The sequence below is a fragment of the Chelonoidis abingdonii genome, chromosome 2 (assembly GCF_003597395.2).
Source record: "Chelonoidis abingdonii isolate Lonesome George chromosome 2, CheloAbing_2.0, whole genome shotgun sequence".
In the NCBI taxonomy this organism is placed as follows: domain Eukaryota; kingdom Metazoa; phylum Chordata; order Testudines; family Testudinidae; genus Chelonoidis; species Chelonoidis abingdonii.
In genome coordinates this window covers 257,196,247-257,200,560 of record NC_133770.1, presented here as the reverse complement: position 1 = coordinate 257,200,560, position 4,314 = coordinate 257,196,247, and the positions used below count along the sequence as shown (strand labels likewise).

The 4,314-nt window shown below is 47.1% G+C and overlaps 1 non-coding gene across 1 annotated transcript; it reads right to left on the bottom strand.

Annotated features, from left to right (window-relative positions):
* Positions 1-2,050: 2,050 nt before the first annotated feature.
* TRNAY-GUA (transfer RNA tyrosine (anticodon GUA)) lies at positions 2,051-2,144 on the bottom strand. Its single transcript has 2 exons — positions 2,108-2,144; positions 2,051-2,086 (listed from the first exon to the last, which is right to left on the bottom strand). It is a non-coding gene; the product is annotated as a tRNA-Tyr (tRNA).
* Between the last annotated feature and the right edge of the window lie 2,170 nt (positions 2,145-4,314).

Sequence of the window (4,314 nt, the reverse complement as noted above, 5' to 3'; positions counted from 1 at the left end):
TGTAAGCATTTACAAGGTGCCCATCACTGTAGTATCTATATATTGTGACAAAGTTCCTCCTCTACCTTGGTGGGTCCTGCGCTTATTGGCGGATTTGTTCACCTCAGCGATTCCTTTCCCCTCTTGTTGAACCCATCTTCGGGTCAGCTCCTCCTGTGTCTGTCAGGAGTTTTGAGTTTGGGGGAACCCAGGCCCGACCCTCTACTCCAGGTTTCCAGACCAGGGCCGCGGGGATCAACAAGCTCGTTCTCTAATCAGTGTCAATGTAACAGCTGCTGACGCTACAACTCCGCTGGCTACTTCCCCCATGCCTTCCTCAAAAATTACCTTCTTTACTTCTCACCACAGACCTTCCTCTGTGTTCTGATTAAAACGCTTGTCTCCTCAATCCTCACAGTTACACTCATTCAGTCTCGAAGCTCCTTGCCTTCTGCTTCCTCACTTCACACTTTCCTTCTCCTCCGTGGTCCTCCCTGCCTTGATGGGGTGAAGTCCTTTTTAAACCCAGGTTCCCGGATTAGCCTTCGGATTGGTGCAAGGGTCTAAATTAAAGTAGCTATCTCTACTGCCTTCTAGAAAGATCTTAATTGGCTCCAGGTGCCTTGATTAACCTGGAGCAACTGCCATTTGGTTACCAGGGTACTAGAGATTTGTTTACCCTGGGGCTAACCTACCTGTTTCTCACTACTTTACTGTAGCCATCTGGCCTTGCCCCATCACAATATCTAGATACAATACTGGGTCCCTCTGAACTTTAGAAAAGTACAGAGTCACACTTTGTGACTTGGACTTATTTCTATTCACTACAGGTGAGAATACTAAATAAACTCTGTTTTCTGGACAACTGCATGGCCTCTAGAACCTGCCTCAGGTTGCCTTGATTCAACAGGGCCCCTTAGCCTGTCTGTATTAGAGGGATCCTGTTTGAGTCCCTTTGCCAATTTCTCTGGTTTTATAATCACATTTTCATACTGCATGGTTAACATAATATGTATGAACAGACCCACTGAAGCAAATCATATATATAAGGTTGAGCACTTACAGTCTAACTCACTATACAAAAAGTAAACAAACTGAAAAATGAGAGAGAGAACTATTGTAATAGTATGAGGTGTAACTTATAACAGTGGGAAGGGGGAGAAAAATACAAACAAAGACCCTGATCCTGTAAACATGCATGTGAATAACTTAACTCACCTATGCAAAGTTAGAAATGTTAAAGTATCTGCAGGTGTAATCCATGTGCCTGACAGGGAGATATATCTTTAAGAGATCTATAGGGGGAATTGGGAAGGAGTTTTGTCAGAATTATTGTTGCTAGGCAGGTGCACAATTAGCACTCTGCATCCAGAAGTTTCTGGATTGGGTGTGGTATTTTTGGGTATGCTCCAATAGGTTCCCTGTTGCTGGGGTCAGACTCCATGGGGGCAAGTACTCAGGGCAGCTGCTTTACAAAATACCACTTGACTTGTGGTCAAGTTGGAATGAAGCTGAGACCCAGAAGCAGAAAGCAGGCTGGTTTCTCTGACTTTGAAGCATTTTTTTAAATCTATTTACTTAACTGAGTGGTTGGTTGGTTAATTAGTTAGTTGACTAACTAGTGATTGCACCTGAAGTGGGTGGGGGACATTGTCTGGGCTTGCTGAAGGAAGGTAGCAGTGCTTTATGGGTGGGAGGGAAGGGAAGGATGGATATCAGAAACTGCTACACAAAGGTAAGTGGGGGTCAGCTTGGCCACACTGACTTATTCCCTAGGAATGTAAGGGCAGAAGCTTTTAAAGGTGCAAGCCCTTTCTCCAGGTAGCTAGTAAGGCAGCAGAGGATCCAGGCACACTAAGCAGCATGGCTCTATGTCAACCCAGAACATATTACAGGGCTTCTGAAATCATAGAACATCAGGGTTAGAAGGGACCTTAGGAGGTCATCTAGTCCAACACCTGCTCAAAGCAGGACCAATCCCCAAATGGCCCCTTCAAGGACTGAACTCCCCACCCTGGGTTTAGCAGGCCCATGCTCAAACTACTGAGCTATCCCTCCCGTACTAGATAGGTCCTTCAAGCTGGAGTTGAACCAGCGATGTAAGGATTCCCAGGAGAATTAACGAAGCCTACAGTCCTCTGCTCTACCAACTGAGCTGTTGAAGGAAGACTGGGTCACCCAGAACCGGGATGTTCTTCTCCACTGAAAGGAGGAGCTAGGCGTGACACTGATTCCAGGGGTGAGTGTGATCTTCAACAGAGAGAGGTTGTGGGGACAAGTGGCACAGGTGATACCATGCCACACAGTGTGGCAACTGGTGGCAGTTGCAGGGGCCTCAGTGAGGAGCAGGGTCTGGGCTCAAATTATTTCTCTGAGAGTTTACTTAGGATGAGACAGGAGTGGGTTTGGTGGGATAATAAATAAACTGGGACTAGGAGTGGGAGTCCCAGAAGCCATATCAGACCCATCTGGGGGTGTCCTGCCCTGCTGGTGTGGAAATGAACTCACTGCTCCTGCAAGCTAATTTGCAGTTCTTGCAACAACTTCAGGGATCCGTGGGTGAGGGATCTGGACAGGGCAACAGGGAGGATTGGTTTAGACACAGGTTTTGGAGACAGGAGATGGGCAGGTGGGGCAGACCTGCTGCACAGTTATGGGAGCCCACAGTGGGATGAGACCGCTGGACATGTTTTGACTCACCAGTCATTAAGAAATGTAGCGTCCTGGTACAGAGTTGAGGTTTCAGGGGTGGCTGAGGATGCCTCATTATCAGTCAGTCCGAGTATGGTTATGCCGCAGTGGCTGACCTGATGGAAGTTCACCACCTCAGTACAACTAAGGATAAGATCCTGAGAGGTGAATACATGGACATATTATCACTGTTGCACAGGGAGGTGTTGACAGGGCAGAGTAAACAGAACAGGGAGCTGCCTGAGTGAACAAGGGTGCATAGAACATAGGAAAATTGTGAAGCTGCCTTCCTTATCTATGCAGGTGATATAGTGCAGGCTTACCCAGGGAGAAGCCCAGCCTTGTTTAGGTATATGGATATAATCAGGCGGGAATACAAAATGTTCAGGGGCATGTCTTGATTTAATTATGATGAGCAGTTTTGACTGAGGGCAGCAACACAAACTGGGATCTGGTGGGACATACCACATTACATGCTGTGATTGGAGTGGATGACTCCGTGGAGATCAGGAGTTCACATGGACAGTGGCTTGTTCATTCCACAGCAAACTCAAGAGGGGCCTGAGTCACTTAATGATATTTACTTGTCATTTAATGACAGCAGTTGTTTTTGCAGCTCTTGTAAATACAGACACACTTGCAAGATTTGCTTGGGGACCCATTCAACCCCTTCTTGCCAGAGTGGTAGGAAACAGTAGCAGGGGGGAAACAGGAGTGGGGGTGGGTCAAGTGCCAACCCAGATTTGGCTCAGCTAGAACAAGTTATGGGGTTCAGAACACAAACTCATCTCTGGGGGCAGTGCAGTGGGCACAGGCGCCATTGCCAGTTAGGCCAGAAATGTTGAGAGTTCTTCTATCAGATTACCCTAACAAAGCAGATGGGGCATATTTGTGGGTGGGATCCCCTTTCTGGGGAGTAGCTCAAAGCCCTGGTTGGGATGATTTAGTTGAGGTTGGTCCTGCTTCAAGGAGGGGGTTGGACTAGATGACCTCTTAGGGTCTCTTCCAACCCTAATCTTCTATGATTGATTCTATGACTCATATGATGTCAAAAATGTGAAGTCAGTAGCTGGGCCATATTGTTCAAAAAAGAATATACAGGAATTAAATGAGGGTAGGGTGGCAGGGCAATATAATCAATTATCTGTACAGAACTTACAGGTTTCCTCCTGGGTTTGGTCCCCAAGAAGACTCCAGGGGAAGACTCAGGTGGCTCTGTTAATGATGGAATAGATCTGGTGCTGCCAGTGCATCCATTGGACTTTAATCTTTTGGGTTCCTCTTCTGAGGGACAATTTTATTTTGACAAGGCTATGCCCATGGGCTGTGCAGTATCCTGGTCAGCATTTGAAAAATTCAATACAACGTTGCATTGGGCAGTGGTGAGGGCAGCTGGACTACTCCAAGTAGTGCATTATTTGGATGACTTTTTGTTTGTGGGACCAATAGGGTCGGATGAGTGTCTTCACCAGTTGGACACATTTCAGGCCCTGGCTAAACAGTTGGGGGTACTCCTAGTGGAAGAGAAAACAGAGGGCCCTTCCACTCCATTGACCTGCCTGGGGATCAAGCTGGACCCAGGTGCAGGCATATTGCGGCTTCCTCAGGATAAACTTCAGGAGCTATTGGGATTGCTCAGGAGAC